The sequence below is a fragment of the Microtus oregoni genome, unplaced genomic scaffold (genome assembly GCF_018167655.1).
Source record: "Microtus oregoni isolate MIOR12 unplaced genomic scaffold, Mior012 000002F_ref0000024, whole genome shotgun sequence".
NCBI classification, from domain to species: domain Eukaryota; kingdom Metazoa; phylum Chordata; class Mammalia; order Rodentia; family Cricetidae; genus Microtus; species Microtus oregoni.
In genome coordinates, this window is record NW_024543061.1 from 80,373,993 (window position 1) to 80,395,186 (window position 21,194).

Genomic DNA, 21,194 nt, shown 5'->3' on the forward strand with positions numbered 1-21,194 from the left:
TCATTTTTTGTTTTATTAACATTGTGGCTTGGATCGTAGTTAGATTTTGCAATAGCCTGATCTTCCTGCCTTCAGTTTTTCTTCTTCTGAATCTATCCATCAGGATGCTGTCAAATGAGGTTTGTGAAAAATGTCGCTTCCGTCATGTAAAGGCTAAATAGAACTATTCACACAAATCCTGCTTTCTGTGTCCCACTTGCCTTTTCTTTTATTTCTTTGAGTGATTTTCTATTTAGTTGCTTGATTGAGTCACACATCTTTTGAAGCTTACTGATGTCCAATGTCACTCGCTTGAAGAAGCAGCCTGATGTCACCAACTCTTTCATCTCTGATTCCTCATGCGTTTTATTCAGCCTTTCTAATGGTTGATGGAAAACTCTCATCTTGGTATTGTATTATAGCCAGGAGTCATCATAAAAGGAAGTGAGTTAGAGACAAGAGTAAGAAGTGCCTTTGTTTGGCAAAACTTCTGGAAAAGCGATCTGTGTTGTAGGAAGACCTCAGAGTGCATACTGGGGGTTGAACAAAGACAGAAAAATTAGAGTTCAAAACACACAGAGACTGGGTGGAGCTTGGAACAGCGATGCTCATGGAGATAAAGGGAAGAGAGTTTATAAGGAGGAAAGGGCTCTACATAAGCATCCAGAACCCTTGCAAAAGTGATGAAAATGGAAGGCATAGAGGAGGTAATTCATTAAAAGACTTAAGAATGGAGCTATGAGCTGGGAGGTGGTGGCCCACGCCTTTCCAGTTTGGTCTACAAAGAGTTCCAGAACAGCCAGAGCAGTTATACAGAGAAACCCTGCCTTTAAAAAACCAAACAACCAAGCAAACAGCCCCCAAACAAACAAACAAACAAGAGAATGGTACTATGTGTCAATCAAGTTAAACTCCAAGTACTATAGGGTACCCTCGATGTTATAACTTAAATATTTAGGAAAAATCTATTTTTCATTTTATAGTGATTAAGGTCCTAGGAGAAATAATATGCCACTAAAATTTGGTAATCAAGGATAGATGATAGACTTAGTATGAACAGGGTTTAGGAAAACCAAGGTGGATAGTAGATTCATGTATTCTGAAGGAAAGAGAGAGCGAGAAGTTGCCAGATGGAAGCAGAGGGAAAAGTTCAGTTGAATTGAAAGGTCAGAACCTTGGAAGGAGCTGAGAGTCAGTAAAAGCAGTCAACATGCCACAGCTCCTCAGAGGATCTAAAAAATAATCTCCTTTGGCTCACTTTACTCCAAAGTGTGATGTTTCCAGCATCTTCCATTGGCCACACCCACTTGGAAGTCAGAGGATTCTGGCAATCATTGAGCAGAGTATTCCCTCCAGACTCCTAAGCTGTAGATCAAACCAGTTTAGGTGCTTTTGAGCAATTCGGTGGATTAGAATAATTTGAAGGGGTTGACAGAAAGTATTAGCACACACAAAGGTCTGAGTTGCTTTGTGAGATCAGCAACAAATGAATAAAATCCCATGGTGAAGTTAACACATGGCAAGCAGCAGCAGAGGCAACAACCAAAAGACTGAGAACTTGGTGAAAACTGGAAGTAGGAGTCACACATATTGAAGATTTTCCATCAAGGGTCACTCACTGTTTTCTCTTCAATTTGTCTGGGGGCTTTGATTTAATTTCATCTGTATTTCCAAAAGCAGAACAACCCATCTAAAATACAGGACCCTTGCTTATTTGCATACATAACTTGCTTTCTTTACTCAACAGTGTACTTCCCCAAAGAAATAAATATTATCCATCCTTTTGTTATTCCAAAGTCCTATAAGATGATAGATTGTATAGAATATATATGCCAACTGTTGTAAGGAGAGTCACTTGTTCGTCCTGGCCCCCCAGAACAGAAATAATCACACAGAAACCATATTCATGAAAACAGTGATTGGCCCATTAGCTCTAGCTTTTTATTGGCTAACTCTTATATTAATTTAACCCATTTCTATTAATTTGTATATTGTCACGTGGCAGTGGCTTACTGGCAAAGATTTGGTATGCCCAACTCTGGCGGCTTCATGGTGTTCCCTTTGACTCTGCCTTTTTCCTCCCAGCATTCTGTTGAATTTTCCCTGACTACCTAAGTTCTGCCCTATCAACAGGCCCAAAGCAGTTTCTTTATTAACCAATGAAAGCAACACATAGGCAGAAAAACCTCCTACACCATTTTCCCTTTTCCATTTAACAAAAAGGAAGGCTTTAACTTTAACATAGTAAAATTACATACAACAAAACAGTTTTCAAGCAAGAATTACAGTTACAATATTTATATTTACTTATTCTTTTATCATAACTAAGGAAAACTATAACTATAAATTCTTCAACTCCATCAAAGACTCCAGAAGGATATAATATTACCTATGTAAACTGGAAGTGCATTATAAGCACCTTTCAAAACTCTAGAATTGACAGAGACATCTTGCTGCCTGGACAGTCACCCAAAGTTCTTCTGTAACATCCAGGCACCCATCTTCAGCCCACAGGCCCATAGTATCCAGCAGACTTTTCCATGAAGCAGGAAATTTCAAAGACAGTTCTGTGTATATTGGCAGTTTGCCAGTCACTTTCTTTTGTATCCTGCAGAATGTCTCACAGACTCTTTCATGAAGCTGGAACCATGAATGATCATCTCACCTTTAGGCAAGTTTAGCAGTCATTTCTCTACAGGTCCTACATGTCCAGTGAAGCAGTCCAGGAAAGAGCAGTTTCTTCCCCAAATGGCTAAGGAGTTTCTTTAATGCCCATCTTCCTCTCAAAGTAATTGGTGCTGCCAGGAGCAGACATATCTCATTGTCATGCAAAGTCCTAAGTTATTAAAGCATTTTAAATGCCATATTCTGAAGGTCTTTGAAAGATTTGAAGAATACCTATCTAACTGAAATATATCTCTATATATCTGGAAAATATAAGTAACATGACTACAAAATTTGACTATTATAGATGACTATCTATTAACCTATACTTTTAATTATACATTATTTTAAATGAACTACACAAACACAATACCTTAATCAAGAGCAGAAACATACATATAACAAGATTAACCTTAAATTTTAGCAATAAACCAAAATCTACACCAATGCAAATTATTCAAATCTATATCATCTCATCCTTTAATGCTAAAGGGATTCATAAATGATAAAATTCTCCTGTTCAGAAAACAGGCTTCACTCTACCATTCTGGTAGAGCTCTATTTTTATTCAACTTATTTATCAAAAATGTGTGTGTATGTGTGTGTGTGTGTGTATGTGTGTACATGTGCTTATGTCTTGTTGTATGTCTGTGGAGGTTACAGGACAACCTTAGATGCTGGTCCTCATCTTCCATCTTATTTGAGACATGATTTCTTTGTTGTTGTTCTTCTGTCTCCACCTCCCATTTCCTGGTCTGAGCCTTGTCATTACAGATGCCCATACTGTGTACCCAGCTTTAAGATGGGGTTTGGGGATTTGAACTCAGGTACTCACATTTGTGTGGCAAGTATTTTCACTTACTGATTCGTCTGTCTAGTCCTTCGATTAGTTATTCTCTTATTGGAGCATGCCTTGATTTGTGATAACTCTGTCTTTGCTCAGTTGGTTTCTGCACTCACTGAGTCACCAAGTCATGGACATGTTTTTGGTGTCAGCATGAGTCTAGTGATGCCAGTTGCTGACTCTACGGTTCCCTAATATTTTATAACTTTCTTGGATCCGTTAAGTTAGAAATGTCCAAAATACTTACCTTTTTATTTATCATTGGAAATAACCAAAACTTAGGTTGGATAAAGTATCTTATTTACTCAAGCCAAGAACTGACTCAGACTGCTCAGCTGTCGTCTATATTTTCCATTCCTCCAAAATCTGTCCTCTTTTCCTGGATGACTACTCCTTGACTATTTGAATGGTTTCTAATATGCCCTCCCCAAATCACAGAGATCTTAGATCCTTGTATTGAGCACTGCCAGCACTAAAGTAGAGTGTATTCCTTATTGGTTCAGTTGGCTGAAAACTTTGAGAACAAATGCCAACAACATGAGCCAGTGTAGATATCTATTAAAAAAAAAAAAAACACTGGTCAATCCAAGGGCTTACGTGACATTAGGCACCCAGTCGGTCCAAGGGCTTACGTGACAGTAGGCCCCATTCCTGCTGCTTGAGATTTGTTTTACAGATTACTCATTGAACGGATGTATTATCCACTTATCTAGAGATGTTATGAAGTGAAAAAAAAACGCTAAAAATGAACGATGAGCAAATATTGAGATATGCATTTGGGAGAACTGGGTGGAGGACCTTTCTTAGGGCATCTAGTTGCTGAATAAAGGATGTGAACAGAAAGTGGCAAAATCCTCTTGGCAGTCTAGAAAGCTTGTTTTCAATTTCCTTTCCTTATATAAGTTTAGTGCTTTCCTGCCCAGTATACCTAGTTCTTGAGAGCTCATGTCTTTTACATCCCCCACAAAGCTAACAAATTGCATGGCCTGACTTAAATAGCATATTACTTCCAGGCCAGTGTGGCAAAATGATTAAATACTCTCTGTAGCAGTGATTAAGGGAGTGGGGAGGTGGTCTTTCATAAAGGTCTGGGTAACGCTGCTTTATACAGAGAGTGGAATGTCTAAACCAAACAACCGAAGAATAATTTTGTCTGATTCGTTATTTTACTGGAGACACATGGTAGCAGTGAGGTGGAATACCTTACCTGATATAGAAGGAATGTTAAAATCAGTGTCCAGGATTTAACTTTAGCCATGTCCTTTGAATTACTTGGTTTAAAAAATCAATAAAAAACTTTTCCTCCTTGAATGGAAGCAAAACTGGTTTAAAATTATTTTAATGTAATTGTGGGCATAGGAAGTTCAAGGTTTGGGAAGGGCTGTGCCATAGACCAACTAGTAAGACTCAGGTCTATCTTGACTTGATGTCACGTCATATTAAAGTTTAATTGGTTGGTGAGACCAATCTATCTAGATGTTTTCTGCTTGTCTATCAGTGTAGGGTAAACTCTTGCTGTGTTACGGAGACAGAAGCTGGCATATTTGAGCTAGCCAGCTTCCTGCTGACAGTTTAATTGTGCTTATTTGTTTAGAGGGATAACACCCACCTTCCAGTAGTTGTTTCTGGCTGTAAAAATTCCCACATCTTGTTCCCTAGTGACTTTCTGTCTAATACCATAATCAGTTTCAATGCTGTTTACATTCTTTTCTAGCCTGAGTTCCCATTACATATGAAAAATATAAAGGATTGTAATTTAATGTACTAAGTTCTTCCAAAGTTCTGTTCTGTTCGTGGACATTTAAACATCTCAGCTTAATAGTAAACTTTTATGATCTTGCATAATTTTGTGCATGGAAAAAAAGTTGAAATGGATACTGTCTAGTATTGGCTAAAGAATGTCATTGGGAAATTGCTAGAAAAGATTAGGAGAAAAAGAGTCCTTTTTAAAAATGTAATTCAGAGTTAAAAAAATTAAGCAAATGAATACCTCCTGAGATGGAAACTTGCCACTTCTGCCATGCATACCTGACTTTGGATAAGCTTAATATACATGAATAAGAGCAGATTCTATTTTCCTTCTTATTTTAGATTTATGTTCATTTTTCTACAGTTCTTGTTAGAAGCAGGGGGAGAAAAGCACCAGGAAATAGAATAGTTAGAGCCCTAAACAATCTCAAAGGAAATGGCAAAGCTACGCAATTCCATATTTCATCGTTTGGACAAAAGGAAATATTTGGTTTTTAAATAATATCTTCTTAAGAATATTTACACAGTTGATGCCCATTGTATGTTTTAGATAACATTGTTGGATTTCCTTTGACTTCACATGAGGTGAACTTGTCAGTGCGGAGAGCTATGCAGGCAGGCCCTCCTCAGTCTCGCTGAAATTCAACTATTCAACAACTGCTGGAATGCCCATGCCCAGAAGTCTTCGGCATGCTGAGCTTTGTGACTCAGCCTCAGGGCCAAGGAGGCCACATTCCTTACATCATCCTCTTAATCTTGTTCTACTAACCAGATACTTGTAAACCGTATTTTAAAACAACTGACCCAAACCATAAGAAAACAGAGTGTGCAGTGTTCATGTCTTCACCAAGCATATTTTGATATTAACTGGAAGAAAACTATGAATGTAAAGATCTTTTTGCAACTCATGGAAAGTAGAGCAACTCAAAATATTAGTGCTCTAAATATTAGCATGCTGGGATTCCCACTCTAAGTGGGCAAACTCTCACCTTTAAATCAATCAGCAATCTTGCAGGCAGGTAGCCTCATGCTGAGAATATAAAAGGTCACTGCTCCTGCCTGTGGGGTGGAGTCAGCAGGTCTGTGTTTCCTGAGATTTCACAGTCATGATACAAGTTTTATAGTTTGCACTGTGAGCATGTGGCACTCTTAGCAATGAATAAAATTATGTTTATGTGAATCAAGATATATTGTGGAAGGCAAACCAGTATACATATCATAGCCTCTTGTTTTTTTAAACCACAGATCATATGGATGTTAGTTTTGTGATCATTTTAAATTTATGATATGTGTACCTATACAGAAAAATACTCTCAAGATAAGATGGCAATTCTAGAATGCCCGTGGTCTATGTAACAGTTTTGAAAATGCATATATGGGACAGCTCATCCAGTAATGGACAAATGCATATTAAATCAGTTCATTCTTATAAGCATTGGATTTTTCTGTAGGAAATTACACTGTAAATGTAACATGAAAGCTGCATAAAGGAGCTTTAATGTAGTTCAGACTGCACCTGTGCAGAGCTTGTGGCTATGAAGTAACCTCAAATCACCTGCAGGTACGCAGGTCGGGGAGGCAAGAGATTGAGATGCAAAGACTGTCTCTGCTCACAAGCCGCCTGCTGGGAGCAATAGGCTGCATGACTGTGTACTGCTCCCAACTTGCTGGGGTAACCAAACTTGTTCAGGTTATCACCATAATAAAGATGAGGCATAGGATGCATAACCAGCTCCGGCCAGTCACAACCAGCTGAAGGGTTTGGTGGGTTCTTAAAGAGGAAATGATATCTAGGCCAAAGTAAGCATCAAACTTAGTTAAATAGTATTTACCCATGAAAATGCTTACAAGCCAATACATCCAACGTTCAGGATAGTGCCACATACCTTTGCATGGCTTTCCTTGGGTAAACACGAACAAATGACACAACCCAGATTGGGTACCAATGGCCACGGAAATGATTCCACTCAAGCCCTGCATGAAGGACCCCCAGCATCGTAACAATCCACAAAGACTGCATCCCGGGAGGTCCCTGTATGACTCTCAGACAGGTCGCCAGAGAGTTTCCTCTTCTCTGCAGTTTTTAATCTGTGTTTCTAAGTTTGGGTATCAGCCTTGGGAATTCTGGAGCCTTCTGAACTCCCTGAAGACTTGAAAGCAGTTCTAGCTGAATCTTATGAGCCCCTTTCCAGGAGGAGAGCTTCAATTAGGAACAAAGAGTTAATTCAACACATGGGAAATGATATGAATAAAAAACTTACATTTTTATCGCAAAATGTCTTCCTATTTATGCCCTTATTTTCATCACTGTTCAGTCCGTAGAACAGAGGGCTGATAGCAGTCAGAAGAGGTCAGAATCCCAGGAAACAATGAGTCACCAGTGGCCAGGAGGGCAGTTAATGTGTGATGGGCAACACAAAAATATCAGGCAGTCTCTGGTCTTTGAAGGTCTGCTTTCCTCCATAACATGGCTGGTACCTGGGAAGCTCTCCTTCCCACTGAACAAAGAGAATGTATTGTTCCTAGAACAGGATGAACAGCAAAGAGAGAGCAGGCAAAATCTGCAGGAAACAGAACATTGTGGGGAACAAACGCAACTGTGTGATATGCAGGGCCATGTTGAGCCAACAACAAAAGTTGCTTGGAGCAGGTAAGTGATAATCTGAGAAAGCAAAGTCATGGGCACAGTTCACTGGGCAAGCTTGATCTTCTATGGAACTCTCACTGTTGATTCTGTGAGTAAAGTCCACCTTATACACACAAGAGTGAGGAGCTCCTCACAGGATGGGAAGGGCATTCACACAGGAAATTCTATTGCCAGGGCAGGCAGAAGGGACAAGAATTGCATAGGGTGGACTAAAAGTGATTACCAGGGCAGCAGAAGAATGCCCTCCCTGATGAGCTGAATGGAAGCATTAATTACTCAGATCAAGTGGCCCCTGCTATGGGGAAATACTGTACATTCAAGGCCCCTTTAGGAATTGTACTATGTATTTGTATGGGAGGAACACAAGCTTAATTAAATGAAGTCAAGGCAGAAACTCAAGTCAGCTGCTTGAGATGGAAGCCATTGAGGAACACTGCATACTGGCTTGCCTCCCATGGTTTGCTTAACTAGTTTATAGTTTTGTAGTCGGTTTTGTGGTTGGGGGCTTTTTGTTCCCAGCCATCTAGGCCTGAAATAATCACACAGAAACGGTATTAATTACAATACTGTTTGGCCACTAGCTTAGGCATATTTCCAGTTAGCTCTTACATCTTAAATTAACCCATTTCCACTATTTCATATTTTACCACAAGGCTCAGGCTCATGGTTTACCAGTAAGGTTCCGGGGTGGGTATCTTTCTCCTTTGGCAGCTACATGGCTTCTCTTTGACTCTACCTACTTTCTCCTCATCTGTCTGCTTGGAATTCCTGCCTTGCCCGATTCTGTGCTACATTAGACCCAAAAAAGATTCTTTTTTAACCAGTGGTATTTGCAGCATACAGAGGGGAATTCTACATCAAGTGGAGACATATCTTCTTAGGGATGGTGTTACCTTCAGTAGGCTGGACCCTAATACATCAGTTAACAATCAAGAAAGTGCTTCCAAGACATGCCCACAGGTCAACCTGATTAAGTCAATTCTTCAGTTGAAGTTCTGCCAAGTAACTCTAGAGTATGTCACATGGGCAATAGAAATTCACCAGCACAAGACATCCACATTTTTGTTCCATTTGTGTGAGTTCTATCTGTTAATATTTATTGAATTTGTAATTAAAATTGAGATTGTTGTGGAATATTTATTTAAGGTGTGTTACATTTCTTCATACTGCTTTTGTTTACAATGCAAAAACATGTTCTATTTGTTCGATTAAATAAAATTAACCTGTGGTCAGGAGGCTGGTTCAGCAACTGATTGACAAGAAGCGTCAGAGAGGAACCAGGTGTAGTGAGTGTTCTTACATGAGAGCTGGGCAGAAAGTCTTGTGGGTTTTTCAGGAGACAGGAGCAAGGAGAGGTTAACTACTGGTTATTCAGCCTCTCTGAGCTAGCAGAATTTCACGTCAAGCTTTGAATCCTGAATTCCAAAGAGAGTTAGAGATCTATATAAAATTTCCTTTTGTGGCTTTGAGAAAGCCTGTCTGAGAGAGAACAGAATACCCAATGGCTGTGGCCCTTGCCATTGAACCGCTGCTGGTAACAATGGAGTTGTAGTTGCTGATTAGAACAGCAGTTGCTTAAGGGGCAGCCACCGACTTGGGTAAAAAACGTTACCAACTACATGAAATCTTCAATATTTTAGTATTAAAGGTAAGATAAATAGCCAAGAGTGGTGTTGCATACCAAGAATGGTAATGCCACTGCTTGGGAAGTGGAGGCAAGAATATCAGAAGTTGCTGGGAATTGAACTCCTAAATAAATATTAAAAAAAAAGAATATCAGAAGTTCAATGTCCCACTCAGCTAACTTGTTTAAGGACAGCCTAGGCTTCAAATGCCTTGTGTAAAACAAAACAGAACGTTTTAAATAAATTTAAGTAGTTTATTTATAAAAACTACTGTTATTTATTCCCTTTGCAAATCTTGGTATTCTGTGTCTTTATAGAAGATGTCTTGCTGACATTTCAGTATCTGATATGCATGTAGCCATTTGTTGTAGGTTATTTTGAGGGAAGTAGATGAAGGACCTACCTCATCTGTGCCCCTTGTTGGAAAATGCAAGAGTATCTTAAAGATAATTCAGGTCACAGGGAGCATTTTTCTTTGATATTGCACCAAATACCACCCAGAGGTCATTTCTTAAGTTTAGTTGTGATGTGGAATTGGTCCATATTGGTAAATGCATGTGCTGTGTGGTTTGTTGATGTCTCTTGCACTTCCTTCCATCATAGACTCTCTAACCTGATTAGTAAGGTGAAAAATCTGATTTCTCTGAGTTAATACAACCCTCAAATCCTAACAAATTTCATTATCCAGCATAAGAAATATTTTCATCAAAATCAATTTCAAGAGGTCCCAGCTATTAATTGTTTCTTTCAGTATATTTATGAAGTGGTCTCCTGTGCCCATGAATTCTAGGCTATTTCCTGAAGATTAATAAAAACTCAGAGAGAGAAATTAGGGTTCATCCTGAGGATCTAAAGAGAAAAAACTGCTAGCCTCTGGCTCTTACCTTGACCTCAGTCTGAAATGGTGATTCTGCCTCCAGGAATCTCAGAAAGACTGTGTGTTGAGAGCTGTCTCCTCCTGTTTTATAATCCTCTCTAGGGCTGGAATTAAAGGTGTACACCACCGTCATTAAAAACATACACTGCCCAGTTTCTATGGCAACTAATGTGACTGGCTACTGGTATTAAAGGTGTGTGTCATTGTGGCTATTGAGATTAAAGGTGTGTGTTACCATAACCTGGTCTGTAAGGCTGACCAGTGGGACTTTTTTACTCTCAGTTCTTCAGGCAGACTTTATTAATTCAAATACAATTGAAATGACACTGCAACTTTCTACTTTCTCTTCTGTCAGGCTCAGTGTAGCTGGATTTATGTTGAGGTCTTTGATACATTTGGACTTGGGTTTTGTACATGTGGTGTGGGAGGTGCTTCTGTCTATGTGTTGCTTTATTGGTTAATGAATAAAGAATTGCTTTGAGCCTATGGCAGGGAAGAGCAGAACTAGGTGGGGGAAAGCTAGGCTGTATGCTGGGAAAAGAAGGGCAGAGTGAGAGAGATGCCATGGAGCTGCTGCCAGAGTCAGACATGCCAAAACTTTGCTGGTCAGCCACTGCCACATGGTGATGCACAGACTAATGGAGATGGGTTAAATTAAGATGTAAGAGTTATCCAATAAGAAGCTAGAGCTAATGGACCAAGCAGTGATTTAATTAATACAGTTTCTGTGTGGTTATTTTGGGTCTAATGTAGTCTGGCAGTCAGGAACCAATAAGTAGCCCTTCTCCAACAGTACATGGTGATAGATATGGATCTAGTTGTATTCTTTTAAATGTAGACATCCAGTTATTTTATGCCAGTACCATTTGTTGAAGATGCTTTCTTTTTTCCATTGTATAATTTTAGCTTCTTAGTAAAAAATCAGGTGTTCATAGGTGTATGGATTACTATTAGAGTCTTTAATTTGATTCTATTGGTTCACCTGTCTGTTTTTATGCCAATACCAAGTTGTTTTCATTTTTGTAGCTCTATAACAGAGCTTGAATTCAGGGATAGTGATGCCTCTGGAAGTTTCTTTATTGTACAGGATTGCTTTGACTATTCTGGGTTTTTTGTTTTTTCTTATGAAGTTCAGTATTCTTCTTTCAAAGTCTGTGAAGAATTTTGTTGGGATTTTGATAGGGATTGCACTGATTGCACTGATTTTTGTATGATTGACATTTTATTATGTTGATTTTACTTATCCATGAACATGAGAGATCTTTGCATTTTCTGATATCTTCTTCAATTTCCTTCTTTGAAGACTTAAGTTCTTGTCATATAGGTCTTTCTCTTCTTTGGTTAGAGTTACCCCAAGATATTTTTATGTTATCTGTGACTATTGTGAAGGATGATGTTTTTCTGATTTTTCAGCCCTTTTATAATTTGTACATAGGAGGCATACAGATTTTTTGAGTTAATCTTATATTCTGCCATATTTCTAAAGGTGTTTATCAGTTGTAGAAGTTCCCTGGTAGAATTTTGGGGGTCACGTATGGTTACTATCATATCACCTACAAATGGAAGTTTGACTTCTTGCTTTTCAATTTGTATCCCCTTGATCTCCTTTTGTTGTCCTATTGTTTTAGCTAGAACTTTTGAGAACTATATTAAATAGATATGGAGAGAGTGAATAGTCTTGCTTTGTTCCTGATTTTAGTAAAACTGCTTTGAGGATCTCGCCATTTAATTTGATTTTAGCTGTTGGCTTGCTGTATATTGCTTTTTATTGCATTTAGATACATTTCTGATACTGAGAAGCTTTTATAAATCAAAAGACACAGTAAGACAAAAAGGCAGCCTACAGAATGGGAAAATATCTTCAGTAACCCCACATTGGATAGAGGACTGATCTCCAAAATATATAATGAACTCAATAAACTGACATCAAAATACCAAATAATCCAATTAAAAAATGGGGTACAGATTTAAACAGAGAATTCTCAATAGGAGAATCTCAAATGGTCAAAAGATACTTAAGGAACTAGTCAACATCCTTAGCCATTAGGAAAATGCAAATTAAAACAACTTTGAGATACCATCTTTTTTATACCAGTCAGAATGACTAAGATCAAAAACACCAATGACAGTCAATGTTGGAAGGTGGGGGACAATTCTGTATTCTGTCAATTATGTTTTAAATAAATGCGATTGGCCAGTAGCCAGGCAGGAAGTATAGGTGGGATAAGCAGACAGGAAGTAAAGGTGGGGAAATGAGAACAGGAGTATTCTGGGAAGAAGGAAGCTCTCTCTGCAGTCCTGTCCAGACACCGAAGAAGCAGGATGTAACCTGCCTTGTTGAAAAAGGCACTAAGCCATGTGGCTAACATATATAAGAATAATGGGTTAATATACATTATAAGAGCTAATATGAAGCCTGAGCTAATGGGTCAATCAGTTTATACTTTATGGAGACCTCTGTGTGATTTTCTTTGGGACTTTCCAACTATGGGAACCGGGCAGGACAGAAACCCCAACAAGCAGCCCGGCCCTTATGTTACAGTTGGAGAGGATATGAAGTAAGGGGAACTCTCCTCCATTAAGGTGGGTGTCCAAACTTGTACAGCCATTTTGGAAATCAGTATGGCAGTTTCTCAGAATATTGGGAATCAATTTCTCTTAAGACCCAGCAATATCACTCATGGGCATATATCCAAAGGATGCACACTCATATCACAAGGACATTTGCTCAACTGTGTTCATAGCAGCATTAATTGCAATAGCCAGAATCTGGAAACAATCTAAATGCCCCTCAACTGAAAAATGGATAAAGAAAGGGTGGTACATTTATGTGGTGGAGTATTACTTAGTGGTTGCATGCAAATGGATGGAACTAGAAAAAAAACATACTGACTGAGGTTACCCAGATCCAGAAAGACCAACAAGGTATGTACTCACTCATAAGTGGATATTAGATGTGAAGCAAAGGATAACCAGCCTAATAGTCCATGTCCCCAGAGAAACTAGGTAAAAAGGAGAACTTTAAGAGAGACATACATGTATTTCCCTGAGAAGGGGAAATAGACAAGATCTCCTGAGAAAATTGGGAGCATGTTGGACAGGGAGGAAGAAGGCAATTGGGAGGAGAACACGAGGGAATGGAATGGTCGAGATGGGAAAAGGACAGAAAGGAAGAGCAAGGAAAGAGATATCTTGATTGAGGGAACTATTTTGGGGCTAGCAAGAAACCTGGCACTAGGGAAATTCCCAGGAATCTACAAGGATGACTGTAAAGTGCACAGACTTTGGGATTGTCATGGTACCCATTGACAAGCTCAATCTAAAGCTTCCATGCAAAGGTAGACACCTTCTCATGGACACTTAACTTCCCCTTCCTGATGCTCTTGGGGATGATTTCATCATGAGCTATGCTATGCCCAACACGATCAAAGATATCTAAGTCTTTCACCACAACAGATGACCCCAGCTAAGACCCTAAGCAATAGTGGAGAAGGTACCTGAACTGGCTTTGCTAAGACCCTAAGCAATAGTGGAGAAGGTACCTGAACTGGCTTTGCCCTGTAAATCAGATTTATGACTATCTTAATTGTCATCATAGAACCTTCATCTAACAACTGATGGGAGCAGATATAGAGATCCACAGCTAAGCCCTGGGCCAAGCTTCCAGAATCAAGTGGAAGACAGAGTGGAACAATAATATGAGCAAAGGGATCAAGACCACGAAGGAAATACCCTCTGAAACAGTTGACCTAAGTTAGTGGGAACTCATTGATTTTGGACTGATAGTGGGGGAACCCACATGGGACCAAACTAAGCCCTCTGAAGGTGGGTGACAGTTGTGTGGCTTGGGCAGTGGGACCAGAATTTATCTCTAGTGCATGATGTGACTTTTTGGAGCCCGTTCTTTTGAAGGGATACCTTGCTCAGCCTAGGTATGGGGTGGGTGGGCCTTGGTCCTGCCTCAAAGTGATATACAGACTTTGTTTACTCCCCATGGGAGGCCTTATTCTCTTTGAGAAGTGCATGAGGGGTGGAGTGGAAGGAGGGGAGGAAGTGGGAATTGGTATCAGTATATAAAATGAGAAAAAAATGCTTAAAAATATTTTCATTAAAATCACCAAATTCATTTTAAAAGCCCCTAAAAAGTAATTATCAAGCCTGCGGTGACAAATATAAGCTTTCTAAAATTCTATTTTTTTTTTTTTGCTTGGAAACTTAAATTTTATAATAGGCTACAAGCCTGTGAGTTTCCTTTGAAAAGATTGGCTGACTTCTTTCATTTTGAAGGAACTATCAGCCAAATGGGTAAATCTGTCTAAAAACAGTCTGTCTGCCTTCATTTAAAGACAAAAAAGATCCTTGAGAGCTGTTAGTTTGTGGTTCAAAATCTCACATTCATTATTGTTGCAAAACCATTATGCTTTACTGTACTGCAGAGAGCTTCATGCCTGCCACCCATTACATTGCAGGGTGTTAAAAAATAGACAAAAGTATTATGATTTAATACCATTATTAACTTCTATTGATTCCTCAAGGAAATTCTTAGTTAAAATCAGTTTGCTAAAGCTTGTGAACAAGCACACTTGAGCATCCTTCCTTGGGGCTGAGCCATAGTTTTACATGACACACCTGTTGGGTTCTGTGGAGACACATGTGGAAACAAGAAAGCACACTATCCCTGGTGGGATCATAAACATGACCCTGATTTCTCAAATTGCTGAAGAGCTTTCAGGGAACTCCCACAGATAGAGCATGTCCTTAAGGAAGTGGGTTTCATCCTTCCTAATGTTGTGACCCTTTAAAACAGTTCCTCCTGTTGTGCTGACCCCCAACAATAAATTATTTTCATTGCTACTTCAAAATTGTAATTTTCTACTGTTATTAATCATAATATAAATATCTAATATGTAAACCCTGTGAAAGGGTTGTTCAACCCCCAGAGGGGTTGTGATCCACAGGTTGAGAACCACTGTCCTAAGGTGTCTACCTCAGAATCATGTGTTGACCCCACATACTTCTCAGGAACTCTTGCTTACAAATGAAATATTGGCAAGTTGGTTCAGTGGGCAAAGCTTGTAGAAGGAGAATGCTCATTTGTTCTAGGTCACCCAGACCTGAATCACATAGAAACTATATTAATTACAACACAGTTTGGCCAATAGCTTAGGCATATTCCTGGATAACTCTTATATCTTAAATTAACCCATATTTATTAGTCTGTGTATTGCCATGAGGCTATGGACTACAGGTAAGGTTCCAGTGTCTTTCTCCTTAGGCATCTCCCTGACTCTATCTTCTCTCTTAATACATCTCTGTTCTGATTTCCCACCTGGCTTTACTCTGCTAATCCATTGGTACAAACAGCTTTATTCATCAACCAATAAACACAACACATATATAGAAGGACATCCCACATCAAAAGCCACTTGCCACAAAGTCTGATGACTTGAGTTTAATCCCCAAAAGCAGAAGGAGGGAACTGACAACTGACTCCTGAAAGTTGTCCTCAGACTACCCACATGCACGGTAGCTTGCTCACCCTTCCAACAGATTAATAAATGTAAAAAGATTACATGAAGTAATAATTAGCAGTAGTTAATTGTTTTGAAGTCTCCCTTATCTCTCTTTTACCCTACTTTCAGGCTTTGCTCAATTCTATTTCCTTGCAATGAAGACATTTCTTAATATAATATGTCATGTGTTTCATGTGTGTTCTTTGTACTGGGAACTGGGGTGCTGTTTCTATCATTATTTTCTAATACTCATTTTTCTTCTTGTTGCTGCTACTTTTCTATTGTGTAGATACTTCAGCTATAAAAATGTTGTCATGAAAATTAGAGTCTCGTTAACATCATGACTAGTAAACCTTAGTGTATTTGAGTCTAAACAAAGGCACACCTATTTAGAGTCATACTGCTTATGATGACTTGCACACTCAAGGACTATTGTCTCATTTATCAATGGTAGCCTGAATCTTATCTTTCTCAAAGAAAGAAAAAGTCTCTTTTCAAATTTAGTAGAAGCCATGCTTCCCCTGTGAACTGACAGACCCTCCTTTCTGGACACATATGTGAGCGGCTGTTGCCTGGTCCTCATGGAAAAAGTCCTATGCTGTCTTTCTTTTCTTCTTTCTCATCCATACACCTAGAAATTCAGTCTGTTCACAGTTTCCAGAAATGAATACACAGACTGCTGTGTCACTGTGACAGATACCAGATTGGACAACTGACGAACTTGGAAATGCTGGTGTATAAGCAAGTATTTGTCATTTCTACGACATTGAGGGACAGCACGTTGGAAGACACAAACATCCTAGAGCCATTTGTAGTTCCAAGAAAATCTGGCAAGCTAACAGAAACAAAGTCCTCCAGCTAACTCAGATGCAGCAGAGGGAAAGGATGGTCTTTCTATTCCACTTACTTTAAGCAAAGCTTGCAGGGGAATCATTTATAGTTTTACATGCTCACGATATGCTTAAATGAAGTGCCAGTTTTATTTCACACAGTTTCACTATCACCCCTTGCACCCCTGCTCGGGAGGAGAGTGGTTGGTTTTAGGCACAGGAAGAGACATTTCTTTCGTAGCATCAATAGACAAGGCATTGTTTACAGCTTAGAAGGTCTCCTTTGAGAGTCTCCTTAGGAAACTGCCCAGCATGTTAACCAGCCTGTTCTTGATTTTTCTGTCCCAAATTGCCTAAGGCTGCCTTTGCTTAGCTATGTGATGTGGGCTGATGGGGCATAAGAGCCAACCAGCTGACAGAACTGGGAGACCATCAATTTTAGAAGAGATACTACACAATCGTGCAATCCCACATAGCCAGGCTAAATTCAAACTTTACTATGTAGTCAAGGGTGACCTTGTATTTCTGATCCTCCCTACCTCCGCTTTCAGACTGCTGAAATGATAGGTATGTGCACCAACAGACGTTATGTATGTGGTGCTGGGGTCTGAACCCAGGGCGTCATGCATGTCAGGCAAGTACTCCACTAACCGAGTTACTTTCCCAGCCGCGGAGTCCTAATTCATTTTTGTCTTTGTGAAAATTGAACCTGAGGTTTTCAGGAAATAGCATGAAAATACAGGCTAAGGAATGTGTTTCTCCAGTAACAACCATATAGAGAAGGAAAACCCGGTAAGAACAAGGAAGTGGTTTTCCCAAGCAACATGACCACCCGAGCCTGTTCTTCCGACCACTACACCATCCTTTCAGCGAAAACCCTAGAGACTGGTTGGCTCTGTAGTGTCTTGGAACATTTTCTTGTTCAAAACCACAGTTTCTTCCTGTCCTCAGTTTTTCTCCCCTTCCTTCCTTCCTTCCTTCCTTCCTTCCTTCTCCCTCCCTCCCTCCCTTCTTCCCTCCCTCCATCCTTCCTTTCCTCCCTTCCTCCCTTCTTCCCTTATTTATTTTCAGATACGGTTTCCTCTGTGTAGCCCTGGCTTTGAACCCAGAGAGATCCACCTGTTTGTCTCTGCCTCCCCAGCACTGCGATTAAATGCTTGTACCACCATAGCTGGCCAACCTCAGTGTTTCTTACATCCCTCCACTGTCTTCTTTGGTATTTGTTTATAATTGTTTTGTTGTATTTTCTTTCTGGTGGGAAATGTTTTGTATGATGTTGCATGCTAGGGTTTTTCTAGTTTTAATGAGTTGGGTAAATGAAACAATCCACCTCTTTATGGCAGGATGCTTGGAGCTTGCTGCTTTCATGGAGCTTGAGATGTCTTGATAAATACAGAGAGATGAACAGAGTTTTGTTGCGGGAAGTCCTTCCACTTCTCCAGCCAATAGCCGCTGAGATACCAGCCCATTGGGGCGTGGTCTCTCTCCCTTTAAAAAAGTAGCCACTTCCCTTCTCGCTCTCTCTTACTTCCTGATCCACTTCCGGCTACTAGACTCCCTTCCTGATTGCGCAGAGGGCTATTGTCTGGGATGGTGATCTGTAAGTTTTTTCCCCTTTAAATAAATAACCATTCTATTAATCATAATTCTAAACTGGTGTGGGATAGTTTTTGACTTATGCCTTTGTCTTCATCTGGCGCCCAACGTTTGGTTTTAGGACCCCTCCTTCCCCTGCTCAGCTGCCTGCCACCAGTTCAGCTTGGTGCGAGCCCTCCCTCCCTCAGCCGCGGCCTGTGCCTTGCGGCCTGTGCCTTGTGGCCTGTGCCTTGTGGCCTGTGCCTTGTGTATGGAGCCAGCAGTTTAATATAAATTATCATGCAGTGGCTTTTCTTGCTGCAGTTCTTTATATTTTTCCTTTAGACACCTCAGATTGACTTCCAGTCCCCACGTACCCTATCGTTTGCCTCCCCACGTGGATTTAAACTCCACAGGCCCGCGTAGTCTCTGCTCGCGTGGATTGCTCTTTTCTGAGTCGTTTTCAAATCTCCCTTGCAAGCGCAGCTCTTAAGCGGCATGAACCAGAGCACGCGGTTGCCGGTTGCTGGTTGCCGAAAGCTGCAACCCCTCAGGGCGACTTTTTCATGTGGAGGCATACACGGCTTCTGGGTTACTCTTTTCTACCCCTGGATTCTGGGTTTATGGTTCTGTGTATGGAATTGATTCAATTGCATTTACTTTGTTGAGCAACTTGCATTTCCCAGTTTTTAACAAATACTAGGCAGACACTGAAACAGGACCCCGTTTTCGTCGTGACTTGGCAACATCGCCACCTGCTGGATAATAGGTAATATGGCAGTTTTCGTTTCTAACACAAATTTTACTGTTTTGTTTGCTAATACAGTGGGTCATATCATGCAAGGTTTCTATGACTATGGGGATAACTTAATTTACTGGTTGCTAGATTTTAGTATTCTTTTGAATATTCTATCATTTAGGAAGAATATGGCACTCCTAAGAACCATACAATCTTTACTAGAAACTCATGCAGTTCAGGAGATTCAGGATTCAAAAGAGACAATAATAAAAAGGCTTAAAATGATTGAAGAAATGATTGGAGCTGGTGAACAGAGTAATAAGGCACAAGGACAGGATACAATGCTAACACCAGCTATTAGAACCGGCTTACCCAGGGTTTTAGCGACATACCCTGTAATTTATTCTGACAAAGCGTCAACTTCTAAAGGCTCAAAGGGAGTCAGAGAAGCTAGATGGACGCCAATAGCAATGAATGATCTAAAAGAAATTAAGCAAGCTATTGTTAATTTTGGCTTGCACTCTGCATATGTTAAGGAAATGATAAGGACTTGGGCTTCTAATGCTAGAGCTACCCCCATGATTTCCATCAGTTAGTGTCTACACTTTTAGATAATGGAATTTCCTTGATGTTTGGAATCTATTTCAGAGAAGAATCCAAACATATGGAACAGCAAGGAAGAGCAAAAGGTGTGGAGGTTTCCCAAGATCAAATTCTTAGTGCAGGAGAATATGCTGATCCACAGGTCCAAGCTCTTTAGGACGATGAAGTACTGTGTCTATGTCACCAAGCAGCTTTAAATGCTAGGAATAGGATACAAGATCCAGCAAAAAGGGATGAATCATATACCAGAATTAGGCAGGGACAGAGAGAACCCTTTATTGACTTTTTGCAAAGATTAATTAAGGCTCTGGACATAGGGGTAATAGACCCAGAAGCTAGACGAATACTTCTTGAATCTCTAGCTTTTGAGAATGCAAACATAGAATGCAAAAAGATAATTGGGCCTTTAAAGTCTAGATCAGCACCTATGGATGAATGGATTCAGCATACGATGAATGTTGAGACGTTTAGCTATAACGATGAATCTTGGGTAGGAGAAGCGATTTCCACAGCAATGAGGAGACATCAAACTGCCAGGTGTTTTAATTGTGGTAAATTAGGACATCTGAAAAGGGATTGCAGGCACAGAATTTCTAGGAATAATATCTCCTCTGGGAATGACAAAAATAGGAGACCTTGGCCTTCAGGTATATGTAGGAGATGCGGTAAAGGCAGGCATTGGTCCAACGAATGTAGGTCAACAACAGACAAACAAGGCAACCCGATACTGTCAGGAAACTCCTCGAGGGGCCTCTCACAGGCCCCCAAGCCAACAGTGGCCCAGTCATTCCCAGTCACAGTGGAGAACGTGCCTCACCAAGAAAATTAAAAGCTCCTATTTCTGCTGTAAAAGGTAATACTGGTCTAAATGATGAATTACATGTGGAGGATGAGTCAAAAAACCCAGTAGGACAGAGTAAACGTATATTTTGGCAGACTTCTATTAACTATCAAAGACCAAAGCTAAGAGTCTGTATAAATGGCACTTTTATTGAAGGCTTATTAGACACAGGTGAGGATGTAAGTATCATTATCCCAGAATCTTGGCATCCAAATTGGCCTCTTCAAGAGGTAGATGTTCAGTTCCTGGGAATTGGAACCCTATCTCGTGTAAAACAAAGCACAAGATGGGTTGTATGCATAGGGCCCGAAGGGCAAATAGTAAGACTAAGGCCATATATAGCCAATATTGCCATAAATTTATGGGGCTCTTATTACTACAACCAAACCTTTAGAGGTACCAACAGCCCTAGCTCTAAAATGGCTAGTTGAGAAGCCAATATGGATCAAACAGTAGCCTCTAGTTGAAGATAAATTACAGGCATTGGAACAGCTGGTGCAAGAGCAACTAGATGCTCACCATATTGAAGAATCAACCAGCCCTTGGAATTCTCCTGTGTTTGTTGTAAAAAAGAAATCTGGTAAATGGAGAATGGTGACATATTTAAGAGCTGTCAACAAGGTAATTCAACCTATAGGCCCACTACAATCTGGAATTCCTTTGCCTTCTCTATTACCAAAAGGATGGCCTTTTATAGTTATTGATTTG